Source organism: Lagopus leucura, unplaced genomic scaffold (genome assembly GCF_019238085.1).
Source record: "Lagopus leucura isolate 7727_CA_CO unplaced genomic scaffold, USGS_WTPT01 Super-Scaffold_806, whole genome shotgun sequence".
In the NCBI taxonomy this organism is placed as follows: domain Eukaryota; kingdom Metazoa; phylum Chordata; class Aves; order Galliformes; family Phasianidae; genus Lagopus; species Lagopus leucura.
Window position 1 is genome coordinate 4,695,649 of NW_024962260.1, and position 21,949 is coordinate 4,717,597.

Genomic DNA, 21,949 nt, shown 5'->3' on the forward strand with positions numbered 1-21,949 from the left:
TTATACCAATCCCTGCCTCCTCAGGCATAGGTTAATTTTTCTTCTTCCAGCGAGGCTAAAGAGGAATAGAGGACACTGGCAGGCTTAGAAAATGGGCAAGCTGCCCCCAAACCAGGTGCTTCCATCCAGGGCCGAGCGCTGCCTGGGCCCCAGCAGCATCCTGCTGACAGCAGTAACAGCAGTCGAAGGATTGCATGGAGATCAAGGCATACAGGCAGACTCATTAAGGCAATGGTCACATTTAAGACAACCAGAGCTGCTTCTCAAAGTGCTGAAGTCAGCCAGAATCTTTATTTAGGACTGAAGTGCAGTAGCTTTCCTCTGAATAGGAGATAACATGGAAACTATTCTTGTGGAGTTTATTTTGAGTTGAAAATATTTTCCAGTTTCATGTTGACAAGATTGTAGCCACACTGCGTTACTGAGCAATGCCTGAATTTGCAAGGCCTGACACAGCGAGAAGCAGAGAAAGCCACATTTTCCCCTTCAAACAGCTCGTTACTGCAAGAATCCTTACATTTTCAAAACAATGTCATGTCATTCTTCAGCACAAAAGGGCCCCAAAACCCAGACCACAGCTATGCCGTCCATCATGCCAGGCAAGCTGCAGTAATAAGATTAGCCAAACAGTCATAAACTGACAGTATCTGGAGGAGAAGGAAGTTATTTCCTCCTATTCCTCTTCCTGGCAATCACCTCCAAGATTTTCCAAACATCTGAGCAGCATCAGCCTTCCCAGCTCTTCTCAGCACTGAGCTCCTCTGGGATTTGAGGCAAATTCCTTCAGCCCCGCTGGCAGCGCTGGGTTAGCCTGTCACATTTACTGCTTGTTAAAACAATGTGGTGAAAGTGTGCACTGATGCCTCCTGTCTTATTCACACCTCCTGTGATGCTTTCAGAGAGCACATGGGTACAGGAACCCCCGGGGAGGCTGCTCCACATCTCACCCAAAGCAACAAGCTTTGGTGCAGCTCTGACTCAATCTAAGGAGGGCTGAAAGAAATGCCGTTAGTTTTTATTTAAAAATGCAGTCAGCTCTGGTTAGAGAGATAAGAATGCTGCCCCAGCCCCCTCCAACGTTTCAGCACCAGTTCTGCAAAAGGTGGCAGAGACAAACAGTAGAAATGCCCTTCCTGCCTCTTCCACTCCCAAACCAACAGCCTCAGCCTGCACCATGCATGGTGACCACAGTGACCATCCTCAAACCTGCCCAGCAATGTTGGCTTGGGTCGCTTCAGCTTCTCAGCTCCAGCAGATTCAGCATCTGGTTTGGGTTGCAGTTTCTGGAGCTGGCACCCTGGTGCCCGTGGCTTTAGGCATTCCGAATGTCAAACACCCTCTGCCTCTTTCCCAAATGATGATTCAAGCACAAATTTAGCACAAGCTAAGCAATACAGAGTGACTGTGCTGCAGTCATGAGGGTTACAACACACCACCCAAACCCATGACATTTCCATAGAAACCACAGCATGAAAGAAAAAAGCCTAAAAAAGCTGACAAGAGAAGAAACACATGGTGAAGTCACTCACTCTGGAGGGAAATAATGCACGTGTGCAGGATCCTCCCTAACTACTTGGCAGGCTGGCATTCAGAGGTAACCATTCATGTCCAACCCCATGCCAACAAAACCTCAAGACCCACCTGCCAGCACTCCACACACACCCCTAATTGAAGGGTGGTGATTAAGAGCAATGTCATGCTTTGTTCAGTATGCCAATAATTTTCTCCAAGTTTCAGTCCTTGAGGTTATGTGATGGCAATGAGCATATTTACCCCTGGGGATATCTCTGAAGGATAACTCCTCAACTCGTTACAAGCACCATTCCCTGCCACCTACTGAAATGTTCTTAGGTCATGTAGAGCCTTGCAGAATTAATTAAACAAATGAATACTGGAATATGCAAGAGAAGCAATTCATTCTTTTGGTCAAGCAACCTCCCTGCTCAGAGTAGGAAAACAAACACCAAAAACCACCTCATGGTAAGGGTATGCATTTTCAGCTATAAACTAGTAAGACACTTCCAGCAAAGAAGAGCTTAAGTATGTTCCATTACACACTTGCCTGCTCCAGAGAAATGTTAAGTGACATCAAGGGAAAAAAAAAATGAAAAAGGAAAAGAAAATCAGTCAAGAGTGCAACGGCTGTTAAATAATTCAGGATGCTCTGCTCTTGCTCTGGAAAACCAGTCACATTCCAGTGTGTGACAGAAGCAAGCTGGCTCTATGGAGAACGATACAAACGGGCACAAAGGAGGCTGCTTGCTCCAAACTCAGTGAGGTGCCCGCTGCATCTCCAAGCCCTCTCCAGACAGAGGGATGGCAGTCACTGCTTGCTTCGTGCTGAACTCAATCGACTGCATGTCACACAACCTTCTCAGAAAAGCCAGAAATCAAAGCTAAGCCAAATTCCATGAGGTTTGAAAGCAAATCTGGACGTGAATATTTTTCAGGTCAGAGATGTTGGCTCAGGCTCATTTGCTCAAAGAACAAGATTGTAGCATCACTGTCACTGGGACCATGCAGCAATCCTCACAACAAACCCCCTCTCCATGCAAAAGCAAGCTGGCTTACTACAAAACAACATGAGGCTGCCTGCAGCACGCAGGGAGCAGCTGTTCCATCAGCACACCTCTGCCAAGCATCCCCTGCCCCAGGCACACATGCATTCACATCCTACGCTGCTCCCAAGCCTTCCCTGCTTACCTTCCCCAAGCCTACAACGTGCAGCAGCCATCAAATGGGAGCAGAACGCGATGCGTGCATCTCACTCTCCTGTGATGGTTGCGATGCTCCAAGCTGACTGCCCCTGAGTTTCCCTTTGGTAAGCCAAAGCTTCACCGTGTAACCCTTCATAGGTAACAGCACAGGACTTTCTGCTTAGGAAAAAGCATGACTGATTTTTGAGATTTGAAAAATACTTTAGCCCGATGGATATGTATTACCTGGAATTAGATCCTAACAGTATAGTCCAGCTACCACTCCATCAGAAGCAGAGCTGGATACTAACAAGTCAATACATTAAATGCTTTATCTTGTTAGCAGTTTTACAGCTATTTAATAATGAGTTCTGGTAACTGCTGTCTGTGTATGTTTATTATTGCAGGAGAGCCTTTAAAAAAAGATCTGTGTAATGGCACAACCTTTCCTTTCAGCTGCATAAAAACTCCACGCTTCGATCTATATCATCATCAGCAAGAAACTAAAAAAAGCTCAGCAGAAGCTATAAAATACAGCAAATTTCCTCCTGAGAACAGCTCTGCTGCCACCATATTTTACAGAAATTCTATTTTAAATTCACACACAAAGAAAAAATTAAGTATACATGAAAAGGCAGCTCTGGCCAGGAGACAGCAAATACGTTGTGTTCGCTGACATGCAGGATAATAAAAGCAGAATGGTAAACTACAACGTGACCTTTAAGGGTCAGTCACATTTTCCATGTGTTGTTAAATATCGCTTGCGGGGGGGGGAGAGAGGGGGGAAAATCAACTCATAAAGAAAACATAATAAAATACGCCTTGTTTACTGGAGGCAATCACTGAGACATTGTTATGTCACAAATCAGAGCAAACCTCCTATGATTTAGCTGAGCAAGAAGAAAGGTCAGCAGCACTCTGCAGATATTTGGCGCTTGGAAGTTCTACATAACCCAGAGTTTGCACCCCAGAAATCAGCAAGGCACTTCCCCTGCACAAATAGCATGCATTCCTCCCTCCCCGAGCACGGAGGCACTGAAGGGCACAGCAGCTGCGTTCACAGAGCACAAGAAGAGCGTAAGCACTGCTTTAGCCAATAAAAACAAAACTCAAAACAAACGCTATGAACACAAACCCAATCTGGACCACAAACCTGCTGCTCAGGGAACAAGCCAAGCCACGCGTCCTTCAGCTTTACTCATCTTGCTGAGCAAAAAGGCTTGAGAGGGAGCTGCCACCAGGCCCCCAGCCCTTCCGCATCTCACGCCGGGAGGAAATCCAACGTTTATCAAGAACAACTGGTGATTACAATTCCACCTTAAAAACAAACAGGCCTGAAATTTAGATAAACTTACCACGGCTCCATTCAGCACCACGTGACTTGCCAAAAAACAGGAGCAAACAAAGAAGAGGCTCTGCTTTTTCTGGCTGCTTACTTCACACAAGCCTGGAACATCTGCAGGAGTTGCCCAGCAGGGCACACCTATTTCCCATTCCCAGGCAGATTTTGGAGCACCGGCTCTGCTCAGCCAGAGGGCTCCAATGCAGGCTGGGCAGGCAAGAGGGAAGGAGCCAGGCCATGGGAAGGGATAATTGGGATGCTGGAATCCTTAAACCCCCATCCCCACATTTGGCCTGGAGTCCACTCCATTTACTCCCAGTTTGGATGGATAGCAGAGACGTTTCTAATCTAAAGATGCTCTCTGATGAAAGAGCTCAGTATTTGATACTGGGAAAAACTTAACTTTAAACAAGCAAGCCAAAGTTTCACCTATTCTCATTTCTTTAGCTATGCCATGTGAGATTACCTCCACTGCATGTTTCCCTACACGAGTCAAAAATCAAAAGTATCCTTTATTTAGAGCCAAAACAGAGTTTTAAGACAAAACTAAATACAGCAGCACTGCACTTCTCTGTGAACAGCTGGCTTTTTCCAGGGATTTCTGTTTAACAGCACACTTTTTTCTTTTTACCTTTCTGCCAGCTTCTCAAGAAGGAAGCAAGCCTCTGTGACTAATCCTTTGCTTTGCCAGCTGACAGAATCCATTACATTACCGCATCGTAGCTGAAAAAAATAAAATCAGAATGACAATTTATTCCAGGGAGGTGCAAATGTGGGCACAGGAGGCTCCTGCCTCCCTGCTCCCATTGCTGGGGCCCATGAGCCCAGGCTGCCCTGCACTGATGGGCACCGTGATGCACACAGGGCAGAAAGAGAGGAAAGTGCCATGGAGAAAGGGGAACTGCTGAAGTGCCCTGAGGTCCCCAGTGCCCAGATATCACAGCTAAGCCAGAGGGAATATGGAAGCAAACAGATGCAAGTGCTCCCACAAACCTGAAGCTTCCAGACAAGAAATTACCAGTAATTACTAATAATGTAATTTTCATGGAGCACTCATTGTGAACCAGCTCTGTCCTCACAACAAAGAGGAACAACAAAAGCCACAAACAGTTACCAAATTAGCTTATTACCATCCCTGGAATTTTTTAAACCTTTGTAACCATCCAAATTGGTCTGAATGCACAAACATGATTACAGTAAAGAGGCACAGCTATTTTCTGGGCAGGGCACGTACATCACAGCACCGCAGGCAGCAGGCAGGGCGGCTGCTGCTCACCCTGCTGTGGCCACTCCATGAGCTCATGGGGCTGTTGCTGCAGCATCAGGTCTTCCCCAGCAAAGCAAAGCGAGCCCCAAAGAGCAGAGAGGTGGGCTTTAATGGAAGAGCACCTCTCAAGTCAGAGGATGTCTCATGAGCACATCTTCGGTAGCAAGAAGAGCACAATGTGGGCTGACTGCACGATCCTCTGCAATTCAGCAGTGCCCTTCTGAGCAGAGGACAAGTGTCTTAAAAGCAGTCTGCCCTCAAGTTCATGCTTTGTGGCTGCAGTGTGCGTTTTGTTTTCTTTCTCCATTTACTTTAGGTAGTGATATGAATGGCAGGTTGCCCTCCTTTAACAATTGCCAGTTGTGCTGCTGAGAAAGTCCTTGCACTACAGCAATACTGATCTCAAACTGAAAGATGAAACATGGCCACAGGTAGTGCTTAAGCAGGGAGCACAGAGCTTCCAGCAGCTTCATCCTATGCTAACCAGGTCTGGTGCTGCGCAGTCACACTTGCTTAAGGCATTTACGTGCAGTGGAACAAGAGATTTTCCACGGTGACAGATACTTTGTACAGCTGTCCAACCTAAAATTCCCAGTAGATTCAGCCCATCCTCATACTTTTTCATATTCTGAAGGGTTAGTTGTTCTTTTGCATTAAGCAAAGCTGTGTTCAAATGTTTGTTTGCAGTAGAGGAGGGAGACACATTGGGAGGATGCAAGCTGTGTCTGAAGAGCCAAATTTCTGACAGATGGGTCAAGAGCAGCAGCATTCACAAAAACACATGCATCTTTACATACTTAACGTTGCCATTTGGAAAATATCACTAAAACAACAGTTTACAGCAAGGGAAAAAGGGGCCATTTTCACAACAGGTGTCAGAATACACTTCTCTCAAATCTCTCCTATAGATGCTATAGATGGATGGCTCCTTGGGCAGGGAAAAGGTCAGCATTACTAATGAAGCTCTACTGTACCTACTGACAGTACCAGAAATAGCATGCAGAGACAAATACCTTAATTACAGCATGACCACCACATGTATGGGCTGTAAGTGACATTTCAAAGTGGAGCTGCTGCTCTGGCCCTATGCTGTGCTCCCTGGGCACATGAGGAGTGTGTTTCTCCTCTGCCAGGGCAAGGCAGAATTTACCTACAGTGTCCACAGGGTGTGAAAGCAGAGAACAGCTTCCATTAAAACAAAGAAGTGACAGGGTTTGGTCTGTGTCCCTGATGGGAAGCAGGTGGGATGACCAAGGAACACTGATGTTGAGGAGCCAGTGTTCAACAAGACCACAGTGCAAGAACTTGTGTTTAGTATACAGATCACCACAATTTACTGCGCTCATCACATACCACCTTCTGCAGCAAAGTCAGAAAAACAGCAGCTCTGCAGAACTCTGCAAGGCAGGAATGGTAGAAACAAAGGGCTGCTGCTGGATTTACTAAACTGTGTCACGGAAAGAGCTACAGATGCCTTATCATCACTGAAATGTTACAGAGATAACACACATGTGCGTTAGCTGCCTCCTGGAAACACAGTTAAGGGCACTTCTGTGCTTAATCTGCACTGAAACCAGTGCATCAAATCTTTTATGCTAACAGATCTGCAAGTATCCCAAAAAAAAAAAAAAAAAGAGAGCTTCAGCATTACCAGCACCGATTTGGAAAGGTCCTGCCCTCAGCAAGCTTTCCCTAGCCCTTCCTTCCTTCAAAATGGTATAAATACATTATTTTCCTCAAATAGGGCCAGAGCAACCCAGGAATTGTTACAAGCAGGACATAAGTAATGAGTTGGCCAAACTCCTTATGCCACTGCCACTTAAAATACTGCCCTAAACAGGCTGTCTGGTAACAGTAATTAAATAAGCAACAACACTGTACTCTGGTGACCTTTGAGTTGAAGGATTGGGAAGTGCTTAGAGATGCCTTCACTGTACAGGTGGTGCAGCTCGGTTCGCACAGCCATGTCCAGAGGAGCACCACACAGGTTAACAAGCACTCCTGCCTTCTCCCTTACAGCTCAGGGATACAGAGGAACATGAAGAGCAGTGCTGACAGCTGGCAGAGCAAATACTTACAGGAGGGCTGCAATAAGAGGAGGAAGGGTGCTAGAGAGAACTGCGTCAGACACAGCCAGTCCTACAGAACTCCAGCAACAATCCTTGGTGCACCCACATGCAGAAGGACCAGCCTGCTGCAAAGCAGCAAGCAAGGCAACAGGGGGCTAACTCAGTCAGAAAGCTGATTACAAAGGAAAACAAATCACCATTCTATCACAGGTGCCCCAAATGTTTCTAGATGTCACGCTACCGAAAGGGCCTCTCCAGCAGCAGAATCTGGGAGATCACCCCAAGCACCTGGCTGAGCTCAGCTCTGCATGGTACCCTGCAGAATCACCCCAGCCTGGGCCAGCAACCAAAGAGCTGACAAGCAGAGAAGACATTCTCTTCATCAAGCATTCAACAGGGTCAGCTGCTCCTGATTGTTATTCCAAGGGCTTGGTCCTTCAACTACTTGCTATTTATGCACACTGTTCATTTGAACGCGCCTCATACTTGTAAGCATTCACAAAGCTTCAGATAAGACTTGGTGTATTCATAAATGGCAGAGCTCAAACAGAGAAAGACCTCAGCATTAGTCAGAGCTATTGAGAGAAGGGAAATTACATAGCAGGTACATAGAGAAAGCCTGAGCGTGTGTTCTACGTATTAACATGGAATTGACATTTCTTCAAAGTCTTGCTGGTTGGGTTTTTCATGGTTTGGAGGATTTCTTTGGCTTTAGTGTTTGAAAGCCATTATCCAGAAGGCTGCAGTTGTAAAGGCAAAATTCATACAAATAAATGATCAAACTGTTGTCACGGTGGGGAAGGCCTGGGGTAGGGGGGAGATGCTTCTGTTAAGATTATTAACCTTGTATTAACCTTATTCCCCCTTGTAACCAGGTGGGGAAGGCAGGTGGGTTTTGTGCCAAAACCAGAACTCCCCCCACACCACCCCCCACCTCCCTTTAAAGAAACCCTATTCACCACCAGCCCAGACTGAAAGCAGCCTCAGCACAGCTTCTGCAACCCCCCACAACACAAACTGATCTACCTAGCACACTGTTCTGCATCGTAGGCACTTTTCTTCCAAAAGTGCATAGTCTCAATTTTCAACCGTTGTTTTATATGGACACAATAACCTCTCTTCAGGCTAAAAACCACATCAAGTAGTTGCAGGCTGAAGAACATGCAGGAGCAGCAAAACCAAGCTAGCGTTTCTGACACGGCTGTGCTGGTGAGTCATCAATTAATTCCTGCTTGTCAGCTCCTGCAAAGGCAAAGGGCAGCTGGGGATGGCAGACCCTGGGCTGAGGTGGCAGCCATCCTGGAGAAGGCCGAGATACAAACGCCTTTCTTCCTTCCAACAAAAGCAGGAAGAGATCAGAGGGGAACTTCAAGTGACAACATCCTTCCCTGCAGCTGCCATCCCAACCACAATTTTCACTGTGAATGCTGCATCCAAACCCCAGCAGTGCATCAACCCATCAGTTCCAACCCTCCAGGTAAGCGGTTCTTCCACCATGAGAAGTCTGGACTGCCTGCCGTCCTGGTGGAGGGTCCCCCTGTAGTGCTAATCCATGCTCAGAGAAGCCCAGGGCCCCACTGTGCCAAGGCAATACAAAAGGCAGCATGCTTCAAGCTGGGGCACAAATGTTGTAAGGGACTTCTTCATTCATCCTTCACTGAAATCCTCTTGATCAGGACATAAGGGAAAACGAGGGATGTATTTGCATTTAATGGCAGGGACTGCATAGTAATTTGCAGTCTCTATACCCAGTCTCACAAGAACAGCTTGTACTGAACGCGTGTTTTAGTTTCATTGTTGCTTTGGAGTTTTTCTTTCCTAAAGCAACTCACTGAGTCCTTCCCATGCTTTTGTCTTCTCCCCCACCACGAACTCTGTTAGAGCAAAGTTCTGCAGAATAGAATAATCTGTCCCCCACTGCACCCAGCCAGAACAGACTACTTTCCCTAAAGGAAACAGCATTTAAATATAATAGTAATCTTTCACAAATAGGAGCTAAGAAAGCTGGCAATCAACAATACAGAAACAAGAAGTCAGCAGGGTCATTTCTTTCAGCTAAAATCATGTTTCATATAGCTAAAAACAGCTTCCACACTCCCCCCTTACCTCACAAATTTAGCTCAGCCAAATGAGACCCAACCCAGGGAACAGAGCTGGTTCCTTGGACAGCACAGCTTTCTAGGAGGGATCAATGCAAAGTGTTCAGGCGTCCCACTAAAAGTGTAGCAACCTTGTGATGCTTGCGTGGCTTAAAATGCCTCTGGGAAACAGCCCTGAGTTCATTGGTGATCCAGTGTGTCACTGGAAAACTGTGCTTCCAGTGCTTAGAAGCTTGCGGCTCTAGGAAAATTTAAGTTATGGGAAAGATTTTTGAGCAACAAAACCTTGCATCGCACAACCTGAGTTTTCCCATTGCTAATTATCAAAAGCCTATGTTGGCAAGGAGCACCACATGCTTATCCAAGGGATTCAACCAGAGATTGCTCATCTTGCACATTCTGAAAGGGCAATCCCTTCTGCCTCACCTGTCTTCTGTTATATTTAAATACATTAATATTTTAATCTTCTAAAAGCACAAGTAATTTATCTCTTCTTTAAAAATAAATTAGGTGGGGGATGCAATCAGCAAGAAGCATTTTAATGTGGACAGACACACTTCAACATCCCTAAAGCACCGAGGGTCAGACCCGGAGTCACAGAGGATGTGCAATTCTGGATGCCCACATGGATACCCTTCAAAAGGAGCCCAGCTTTATAGGGTTAAACCCACAGCCAGTTCCTAAATTCTTGAGGAGGCGGGGGAGCAAACTTCTACCACTTCCATGAAATATTTCCTTCCATGTTTCACAATAAAAGAGATAAATAATAATAATGATGATAGAAGAGACATAAAGAGACAGACAGACATCTGGGTTATGTTCTAGAAGTAATTAGAAGCCTGACAATGGGACAGAATAATGTCAAACAAATTACGAGCAATGTGTTTTCATTCACAGGGTAACAAGTCAACAGGCAGTTGGTTAATTTTAAGACTGATTATGTACCAACTCTTTAAATAAAATAAACACACTCACATACACGGAAAGCAACAGGGAGTCCAAACACACCATCGATTTCCCTTGGGGCAAGACTGAACATCTCAGCTGCATCTGGGAAATAACGAGCGAGCGTTGTAGGGGGTTTGTTTGTTCTGAAAGCAGTTGGTTTTGCTTTCAGGGTACCCAAGCCAACGGGCTTCATGCACCAGGCCGGGAGCTGCTGAGAACCCTCAGTATTCAAACACGCACAAGCTGCTCACACAAAGGCACTGTGGCACCAACTCCTGCTCAGTCCTGTCTGCAGTAACAACTCTGTGAAGGAAAGCTGCACAACCCCTGCCCACCTGGGGGATCTGCACAGATATCTGTGTCCTTCCATTTTTATTTCCCCATTTGGTTTCCCCCTCCAGCCCCTTCATTCCTCTCTCCCATCAGAGTAGGAGATGCAGCCCCTCCAGCTGGCTGAGAACTGCACACTCCTGACCAGAGTAATTGTCAAACTGGGCAAGGATGATGGAAATAATATTTCTGTCCTAAACCAGATGGCTCTGACAAATGGATGGCAGAGTAAAAGAAGCTTCAGGACTCAGAATGTTGCCTGCACAGAGCAAGGGACAGAGCAGAGGAAACGGCAACTGCAAGAATTCCACTGCACTCCCCTCCCTGAACTCCAAGGTCCCAGTAGAGTTTTGTCAGGTGTAAGAGGACCTAAAGACAGTGACAGCAGTTCAAACCCAGGGCGAACCAAGGTCTGTTATGACAGAGCAAAGACTGCAGCCCCCACTGCAGTGCAGAGCTGAGCCCAGGTCCCCGGTCCAAGGAATCCACTCTGCTTTGAGCATCAGCACCTGCAGGGAGCAATTCACACCATGCACCAGCCCCCCACCTCCAAGGCATTTGCTCCTTTTTTAAACAAACTTAATTCACCTGATAGCAGAGGGGGGAGCTGCATAGCCTGGGAAGGAGCACTTGCAGAAAGCATCTTTTCCTTGTCTTGCAGCAGAAAGAGCTCCCTATCTGTTTGAATGATGGTGGCTTCACGGGAACACCAGTGCAGAGCCAAAAGACGACAGCCTTGACGTAAGCAAAGGGAAAAGCAAATAGAGACAGTGCTAAGAGCAAAGGCAGCAATGGGACACGGTGGTGGAGACACCAGGCTGCACGGAGAAACAATGCAGCAAGACAGAATGACAGATGAAGAAAAGAAAGGTTACAAAAGCAGAGCAGACTAGAAAGGCACTTATAGGATAATAATCCTTGCCTCTGTTTCTAATTATATCTGTAATACTTAAAGCTGAAAGGATTTTAGAAGGCCAATTTACTTTTTGTCCTCAGTGCCTCTATCTGTTGGCGTTTGCCCCAAATGCCTGAAGACAAATGGTTAGACCAGCATCTGCTACCATTTGAGTGCAGCTGGGCTGAAGCTTCGCAGGGAGTTCTATGAGGTAGGGGGCTGCAGCAGGGCCAGGCACAGCCCAAGCAGAGCAGCAGGAAGCAGGGCTGGGCACACACTGCACGGGCACCACACAGGTTGGGCATCCCCAACACCTGAAACAGCCTCGAGCTTTCTTCAGGATTTCACAAAGCAAAAAGCTTTGTTAGTGGAGGGCTGGCAACAGCTTCCTCTCCAGCTCAACATTCAAGTCTGGCTTGCTCTGCACTCTCTGATCAATACAGCACACAGGAAAGGGGAAAAAAGCCCCCTGAGGGATCAGAACCCCCCGGTGAGGGGGAGCCCCCACCAGAAGGTACCTGTCCTCAAAGCTGTCCTCAAATCTGCTCAGGAAATGCAGAGCCCACCATGCCACTGCAGCAACACTGGGTGCCTTCTGGTAAAGACCTTAAATCAGATAACTACCGAGCAGTGCTAGTTAGGCATCAACTCAAAATCCTGTAAAAATATATAAACCTATGTTTTTAAACTATAGATGCTGCTTTGAATAGAACATGCTGAAGTCTGATGAGCCCAACAGCAACAACCCCACAAAACCATGCCCAGACAGAAGCAGACCATTTGCTGATCTCTCTGTGCTCTCCAAGTCATTCTTTCCATGTCACATTGACTGACTGATGCATCTCCAAGCTTACATCTGTAAACAACTTCATTTAATTTAGATCCCTGAAGACAGAGCTAGCTCAAACTACTGAAATGTAAAACAAACAGGAAATACTGGGTATCCAATTATCCACGTAGCTCTACAATTACAGTCTGCATCTCTATCTCTAGGGTGCTCTGCTGGAATGGAAGCCATCCTCAGCCATCTCCTTGGGAGTAGGAGCACTTGGGTTTAACCCAGAGCATTGCTGCCTTAAAGAGATGCAGCACTGGGAATTTTACTGCCATATGCTTCGAGTCGTTGACCCAAATTTCAGAACACTGAAGCCTCTACCAACATTCAATCAGAACAAACTTGATAACTGAAAGAAGCATTTAACAATTTGGAAATGCACAAACATAATGAAAAATGCAGCAGTGCTGCCAGCGCACTCAGAATCACCACTGCCATCTGAAGGGAAGGGGAGCATCTCTCTGCTCACTGCTGCTGCATGATTCACCTGGAGCTCTGCTCATTAGCATTCTCTGCCAGGAAATAGCAGGAAGGGAAAGACTTTTGGAAAAGAAAAATAACACCAGAGATGTTGTTATAACAGTTCTGAATATTCCCAGTAATGCTTCAGATGCTGCAGTGAGAGATCTAAAGCAACAGCTTTTGGAAACAAGGTGGTAATATTTACCGTCATACCTTCCCCAGCTCAGTATGCTGAGAGCTGAGCAAAAGGAAAGCAGACGGCCTTGGAACGGTTAAATGTTTGGAGTTTTGTTTTATTCCTGCTAACTCCATCAAAACAGAAAAACAGGCTGAGAAGCAGTCTGTACAACGTAGCAGACCTTGTCCCACGGTAAAGATAAACACACTTTCGCAGAAGGACAAAACTGTTTCAACAGATTGAGCAGACATTCTTGAGATTTCTAAAATTATCTTTCTGACTGCAGACTGAAAAGGCTGAATCCCATGCCCAGAACAAACAACAGAGCTTGGGACTCACCTCCCTCCAACGCAAAGCAGGAGCCCACCATCCCCACGCAGGGCCTGGTATCTGGGGAACGGAGCCGTTCTTGGAAAGCGCTTTTCCAAGTGTTCATTTCTTACCCAGGAGCTGATGAATGAAGGCCTCACCTCTCTGCCAGCAGTCGGACCCCCAGGTGGGGATGGCTGAGAGGCAGAGCCCTTACATGAAAGCAGAACAGAGAGGGGAGCCCAGAGCCACTGCTGAGAGCCGCAGTGAAAAGCTTTGGCACTACTGCGCTGCACTTGCAATTATTTCAAGCAATCAGCTTTAGAAAAACACTAATAAATAAGGCTCATTACTCCTTTCGCATAACAGTACAACTTGTACTTAACCTTCCTGTCACTAAAGAAATATTACATTTAAGAAAGCATCACAGTATCAATTTAACAACTGAGCAAACAATACCTTCAGGCTGTTTGCCTGTTGACCTTTGATTTACAGCTACATTTTTGTCAGGGTGCTTTTTTTTTTAATTAAGATGCTTATATCCTGAAGGGTAACAAAGTTCACTCTATTAAATTAACATCTGCTATAAATAATGTACTATCAGGGAATCATTTGCAAAGCCTCAAAAAAGAGCATTACAAATGCTCATCAACACCTGAAAACTGAACTCAGAGAGACCCGAGCAGGGCACAGGCTCTGCTGTGCTGACCTCAGTGGTAACAGAGTGCTAGCACACTGCTGAGCTGCCAAGGCCTTTTTTGATTAAAATAAAGCCTCCCAGTGCGATCCTTCCCCTTCCCTGGACCCAGAGGGAGCTGTGCATGAGGCTCCTGGAGACTAACCCTGCCCTCCCTTCCTTTCCCCAGGGTGGGAGAATCAAGTTCAGCAGTTTCTTATGCTACACTGGTGTGGACATTGGGTCCCTCAGCATTGGATGAGCAGGAGCAGCGTGTGCTCTGAGAACTGCTGTGAATCTCTGTAGCTTACTGCTGCCATGTGCAAGCATCACTTCTGCACCATTTGAAAAAAAGCAAAGGAAACAAAAGGAGAAATTACCCTCTAAAACAAGTCCTTTTTTTTTTTTTTTTTTAATATATATATACTAAGGCCTTCAGTGGAGAAGTATAAAACACAATTGCAGCAAAAGCTTGGATTGCTGCTTCAGACTCTAATGGCTTCATAAGTGTAATTAAGGCTTCCTTCTGACTTCATAACTCTGCCATAACGCATTTACCAAAAGCACTTTACCACAACGGACACATTCTCTCTTCCTGCATTATTCCAAAAGCTCTCTTTGGACGTTATCAGTAAATAAAATCTAACATGGTCCAATTAAAGAAAGCACATCATTTCTCTGTGGCTATTTCATTTAAATGCACTGCTATCACTTTTTTTAAAATGGAAAAGTAAGTTTTGAATAACAGTAACAAAAGCCCTGCACAGAACAGCTCCAGAATGTGCAGCATTTCTGATGCTCAGAGCCATGGGAAGGAAGGAGCAGCGTTACTCTGGAGCTTTGTTTTAGCACAGGAGGAGGAGAGATTCTGACAGCAGAGAGACTTCTGTCAAGTGCATTTGGCCTCACGTCAAGCCTCTACCTTGGCAAATCGGACTGGGAGCCCTCGAATGGTGGCAGTGCATGACAGAACATGCACTGTTTCTCCACTCCAATGGAAAGCAGAAAGGAATTGCAGTTCTCCTCCATTCCATTGCCTCCAATGGCTGCCAGGAGCGTGGCTCACGTGCATGCAGCCTCCCAGTAGCCCCAGCCCAATCCAACCCCATTGCCTTGTGGCAAGGAGCACACAGTGCTGCTGCCAGCAGAGCTGCAGGGAAAGCACACATGTGCAGAGCTCACACTGTGTAATGACTGCTGCCAGAAGTGCAAATGCAAGTGGGGGAGTATTGGCATGAGCTGCACTGCATGGAGCGAAAAGCAGGGCTGGCAATACGGAGAATCCATAATATCCTCTGCACCTGGGTAGCTCAGGGCACTCGAGCCTGAATGCTCTTTAGCTGGAGGGAGAGGAAGATAGGGAAGATGCAAAATACATATGACCCTCCTTGCCACTGTATTTCCCCCCGAGATTTTGCATTAGCCAGCCTGCAGACATGACAGCTTGAGAGATTAGGGAACACGTTACCTTTTCCTTAAGCAAATGTAAAGATAATTTAAGCTCAGATCTAACAGCAATTCTTCATCTTTGCCATATCCTTTTGCCACATCCTTTTTGCCACACACTTCTCCCCCATCTCTTTACCTTTACCCTAGAGAAAAACTTGGCAGGTTAAGTACAGAATTGTTACTACTATTAGGCAAGCACTCAGGGCAGAACCACCATCCCCTCCCCTTGCACCCCTTACCAGTTACTGTGCTACTTGCTGCTGGGTGGGGGAACGTGTGCACTGAGAGCTCGACTGCTCCTCACTACTGGCACAGCTGTGGGCAGGATTATTCTCATCAGAAGTCTTCGCAGCACAGCTCTGCTCCTCCAATTTTAGTATCTTATGCAAAAATCACCACCAGATTTCCCTAACAGCTTCTGAGAGATGCTGCAACGCAGCTGGGCAGCACGCAGACCTGCTCTTGGGGTTCTGTCCCCAGGCTGTAGGAAGGGGTTGGACCCATCCAGCAGCCCTCTAGAGACCCTGGACAAGTGCACTAGGACTGACTGCTGCTAACGGTAAGCATAATTCAAACATGGACATGCACTTCACCCAAGCTGCTCTATCCACTACATGGGAAGAAGCTGCACCAAACTCTACATAAATAAAAAAAATCCTACATACAGCATTATCCAGGGACTGTTCTTGAGGCCACCATCCAGAAGCAGACTGCCAGGCTTTCATGCAATAACACAGTGCTGCAACAAAACCATGTCCTGGTGCCAACGAGCTCTTAGCTACAAACAGCCTTTTTAAATAAGGTGGAAAAGTGCACCGATTTCCACCCTCCAGTCAGCACTTCCCAAAAGAAGCCAGCCTACAAATATCAGCAGCAAATCTTCCCCACCAGGGAGACAGAAGAATAAAAGAATTTGGACCATACAAACAAATCCTTCACCTTGGGAGGAAGTTGTGATGGGCCATCGTGCCGCCTGATGTCTGTACGTGCTCCATTAACCGCCTGCAGAAGCGGAAAGGAACAAATGCTGAACAGGTAAGATGCATTCAAGGCTTTTAGCCCTCATTTAGCTTTATTGATAGTAACAATTGCTTTATTTAGTTAGCTGTACTTATACTAAGTATAACAGGCCCAAAGGCTCCTGGCAAAGCATCGCTGGGGCAGCTGGCTCAGCTGCCATCATGCTGTGCCAGGTATTCCCTTCCTGAATCACCTATTCTTGGCATATCCCAGGAAAAAAACAAAAAAAAAAAAACAGAAATAAAGATTCCTCTCACTTCCCCAAGCTCCTGACAGTTCCTACCTATTCAGGCTGCTGTCAGCACCATGTTGCTGCCAGCACAGATTTCTTGGCCAGTGCCCTGCTCAGAGCATCCCTCCAGGCAGCCAGCCCACTTTCTAGTTCAGGCAGAGTAGAAACCCAGCAGAGCCATCAGCAGCACCACGTAGGTTTCTATCCAGAGCTCAGTTCCTCTGGAGAATCCCCTGATTTGAGGCTTTCAATGCCCAGAGCACAACATCAGGACAAACGGACACACCAGCTCTCCCAGGTCAGCTCAGACATTCCAGCTGCAGGTGGTGATGGAGCACACTGCGTACCTTGGTGCTGTGTTTGCCACACACACCAGTTCGCAAAGATTCCCATAGAGAAGATCCCATTAACAGCTTGACTGCAGCAAAGTGGCACAGCGAGGCACCCAAGGAAACAAACTCAGCCCTAGCTGCCTTCCTTCTGCACAGCTCTCACACCATGCTCCTCCCCACTGATTAACACTGTGGTCTGGAGAAGCAGCTCAGACAAAGCTGGAGGAGCTCCCTGCATCCCTGGGGGGGCAGCAGCATTGAAGTTGGGCAAAGAGCAGGTAAGGCAGTAAACACTTCTTTTTCTCAAGCAAAGCCCAGCCCCAGAAAGCCTGGTAACTATTTTTTCCCCCACTGTCCTTCAAATGCATAAGCTGACTCCTCATAAAAAGTATACCAAGAATAAAGGAACTAACTCTCCAATAAAGTTTTATCGCTTCCTACATGCAGCCCTCAGAGGAGGACCAGCACAGCTTCGCAGGCAGCTATAGAAGGGCTGACGTTATGCTGCACCTACCTGAAGGGCAAAACAAAATCCCTGCTGATATGCTTGCAACTGGAAGCATTAAACATAATCAAGATATGTTTAGCCCCAAACCAGAAAAGCAAAGAAAATACTTGCTGGTAAGCTGATGAGCTTAACCCTTGAGCTCCTGAGAGCATGTAAAACCCTCAGGACTCACTTGGAAGGAAACACAGGCTGCTCTGCAGTGTGGGTTTGTACAGGATGGGAGGGAAGTCCCAATGAACAGCCATCCAGGGGTACACAGACAGCACAGCTCCATTTCAGGGCCTAGCTATGAACACAAAAGAGAGGAAATCAAAAGGGTTTCCGCCCCACATCCACAGGACACTTTATGCAAAGTAAGGCACAGCGCTTTACTTACACAGAAATATTCTCTTCAGCATGCATCACTTAGCTATCCATTACCAACCCCAAAACAACAGGGCACAGGAGACTACTCTAATGAACAGCATGAGCAGGAAATACAGAGATGTGGAGCAAGATTCAAAGCACAAATGATTCAGGCACTTCTGTGTTTTACAGGAGGTCATTCCCTGGGCGTTTATACTTCATTTATCAAATTACAATTGAATTGGTGCAGTCATCCTGATTCGAGAAACCATCACGCTTCTTTTCCCTTCAAAAGGGGAAATAAACCCTTGATTTTTAAAGCAGTTAGTGCCAGAGGATCCCAGAGCCTCCCCCGGCCATGCACGCAGCCAGCTGCTTGCCCACAGGCAGCCTTTCTGCCCAGCACGGCACACAGCCAGCACCCAGCTCTGCACCTCGCCAAGCCAATTACACCTTAATGAGGGGGATTTTATAGCCTGTATTTTTCTACTGCTCTCCCTGTCATCATAAACATCCTAGTGTTTGCTCACAAGTTGTTCCATTAGAAACAAATGTGCTGCCCTCCACGGCAGCGGAATTTCAGCAGGAAAGCATGAGAAGTGCGGTGCTGCTTTGCCAGCCACCTGCACACCTCCCCCTTTAATTCAAACCCAGAGGCACGTTACAATCACATTATTCCAACGAAATCAAATTATTTTCCCCTGTTCCAAGACATAAAACAACCGCGTTATTATAGCCATAGACACCGTGATTTAATATTTGAACAAAAAACACACGCAATGATAGGAGCATATTAAGCAGCAAGGCACTTCATTACAGCTGGAACCAGCCTTTATGATCCCCCAAACCAAAGATGGTCTTGAGAATGATCCTCCCAAACGCGTCACTTCAAAAGAACAACTTCATCACATAACGTTCAACACGGAGCTTTAAAACACACCGCTCACCTTCTGGTTTTTTCCAGGGTGAAGAAAAGCTCCGCGATAATCAATCATTTAACACACCAGTGCAAGCAGCTTATTTAGGAAATGGGATTTGCAATGCAAAAAGTGAGGCCTGAAACATTACCTTCGTGCTCGGCCGTTCCTCACGCCGTGCCATGGCAGCCCCCCACCTGCCCAGCTTGCCCATGGCACCGTACCACTAGGAGCCACCAGAGCTGCAGGCCGCATGGAGGAGCTCATCAACTAAAGTGCTCTGGGCACTCAGCTACAGCCCAAACTAGTTCTTCGCCAAGGCTGAGGACAATATGTTATTAACTGGAGTTTAATTATATCCACAAACATATTTCTAGCTGAGGCACACAACCGTGGCTCTGTAGATTTGTTTGTTCTTCTAGCGGTCCCATTAAGAAATTAGTTCTGCGTTCACTTTCACAACCCAGCACACACGTTTATCTGGTACTAACCTCACTCCTGCTTTGTTTCCACAGAAATTTTACTGGTTCCATATTAATTAAATTAAGTCAGAAACAGACAATGCCTCACAAAGGACCCTCTAATCAGTGGCTAATAAGGGCGGGCTGCAATACAGCATTTATGCAAAATGGGGAAGATTGTTTTTGAAAGACAAAGCACAGCTTCAAAGAGCAAACTACTGCCTCCCCACCTATCAAGTGCAAAATTTAAGATGATCTTTATTATTACGTTTGCGATGCTTTGGATTAGGTGAGGTTGACTTCCAGCAAGTCTCATTCCCTGTAGTAAGAAGAACTGAGCTACTTCTACCATACAGACAATGTATTCTTTTAGGAGGAAAGCTGCAGGAAGAATGAATCAGCAGCAGATGCTCAGCCATGTCCCCACCACCGGCCCTGCCCAGGAGCTGCACCCATGGGGAAGCCTTACGGCTCTCAAAGACTCGAGCACAACAAAAATCTCCCTGTGAGGCTGCCTGCCTTCCCCAGCACAAAGCAGAAACCCAGCCTGCCCACGAACCCGGCCACCACGGAGGCAATGCAAGTGGTTCTGAGTGCTTAGCAGCTCTGCCAGGAGCACAGGGCCGTGTGCCAGCAGAGCGTGCACCCTGTTCCCATGGAGGGGGCAGAGCCCAATTAACAACACCCATCCTTAACAGTCAGCAGACACTGCACAAACAGCTTGTTCGGGAAATTTTTCTTTCTGAGAACTTCCATACGCTCTAACAGTAACTACTGCAGGCATTCATTTATTAGTACAGAAAGATTTATATCTGAGAGATCTGCAATCAGCTTAGCCTCTGGAAGTGCAGCTTGATGTAGCTTAGCCCTTGGCCGGAGTTTCTCAGCTGCTGAGATGGGGAAGCTGCGTCCAGCAGCTCTGTGGCTGGCTCAGAGCAGTGTGGGTGACACGCTGGCAAGGCTGGGTGCTGGACTGCAACATGGGGGCCAGAAGCACCTCATTGTAAGGCTGTTACCCACATCCTGCCCTTCTGCGAGGGAAAGGCCGCTGTTCACAGCGCAGGGCTTGCAGCTCCAGCACGTCTTCAGTGCTCTGCTGGGCACAGCGCTTCCAGAGCTGCCAGCAACGGGAGGCTAGGCAGCAATAAACCGCTTTGTTCAAAGCAATGGTAATGTTAACACTTGCTCACGATGTAAGCTAGCTTACATCTAAAAGAAAGGGAAAGACAGTACTTTGTCCACTGCTGTTCATAAATATAAAAAGACCAGCTAATGCTTTGCTGAACTTCTCACAGAAGTATTTATAACATCGCCCCTCTATTTTTTTCTCCAGCAATAATCTAATTCATGCGCCTCTTATCTTAGCTATGAAACAGCATGTTAAATTCAAGATCACAGCTCATTTAGATAAGTGGAACTGGGCCCATCCAGCGACTCACCCCCGCTGTGACACTGCTTGCTCCTGGCAGAGCTATTTCCAGGCTCGGCGTGGGCAGGGATCTGGGAGGACTCTCACACTCCAGTGCAGCCCCGGCCCCTCCGTGAGGTCACATGGGAACAGCCAAACTTTCCAAAGGAGACTGTATGTACCTGGTGCAGCCATGGGTTCATAAGCATTTTGGCAGCCTTTCCCCAAAACAACCTCCAACAGTTACCTAGAAACATAATCCTTCAAAATAAACCTCATTAAAATAAATTAGGAAAAAAAACTAAAAAAAAAAAAAAAAGAATTTTTTGTTGGTGGATTGCATTCTAGCTATAAACAATAATTAGAATACAAACAAGAACCACTGATCAAAGAAATAGCTCACATTCATTTCAAGGTTATTTTCTTTTATAGTTCTCATATAAGCACGAAGAGTGCTGTCAGAAAGTTGCCCTTCCATCATTCATCGCTGCTCTCCAGCAGCCCTCAAGAACACAGCCAGACCCCAAGGCCTACAGCAGCCAGTGGGAGCCAAGCACCCAGTGAGCAATGAGCTGAAGTCAGCCTGTTGCTCTCCAGCTTAACGCATAAATTTAGAATTCCAGTCCCATAAACAGAAAGCTCTCCTCCTGCACTGGACCATTCCCCTTCTCTGGAGCTCCTTCTCCAAGTTCACTCCTAATCCGAATAAATACAGCATTTACACCAATCCCTCCTTTTATTTTTTTAAGCAAACATGACTGCCAGGATGCTTTTCTTCAGATATACAGAGCGCTCCTGATCTGCATACTGATTTTCATTCATTCTTCATAAGCAAAAAGGGTGCATGAGAGTTTGACAGCCCATCTGCTGCTGCACCTCTCTGCCTGCCTGCAGGCAGCAGGGCCAGGCACCAAGACGAAAGCACATCCATGCTGCAGAACCCACTGCCTTCTGTTAGAAGTGACACTTAGGGCAGTTCCCACTTGTGACCGTGTCAGCTTGAAGACTTCAAGCGGTCCCCGGACAGCAAGCCCCTGACAACACTTCCAGCCCTTGGGCTCAGCTGAGGTTATCTCACTGATAACCGGCACGCAGCCCGGGGACAGCTGTGCAACATGCACATCCATGTGCTGCTGTGTTAAAGGACACAGCTTGTGTGCAACAGACAGCT

General features: G+C 46.7%; 1 protein-coding gene across 10 annotated transcripts in view; it reads right to left on the bottom strand.

Moving 5' to 3' along the window:
* Positions 1-21,949, bottom strand: part of PITPNM2 (phosphatidylinositol transfer protein membrane associated 2) — a 114,303-nt gene that overhangs the window by 75,109 nt on the left and 17,245 nt on the right. The window contains exon 1 of one of the 10 annotated variants that reach the window (XM_042865680.1): positions 15,795-15,864. The exons of 7 other annotated variants lie outside the window; for them this stretch is intronic. The gene's annotated coding sequence lies outside the window, so the exon portion shown is untranslated. Of the gene's footprint in view, positions 1-2,703; positions 2,729-3,849; positions 3,968-15,794; positions 15,865-21,949 lie in introns of those variants that run through there. 2 more of the 10 variants (XM_042865681.1, XM_042865682.1) reach the window with 2 other exon arrangements.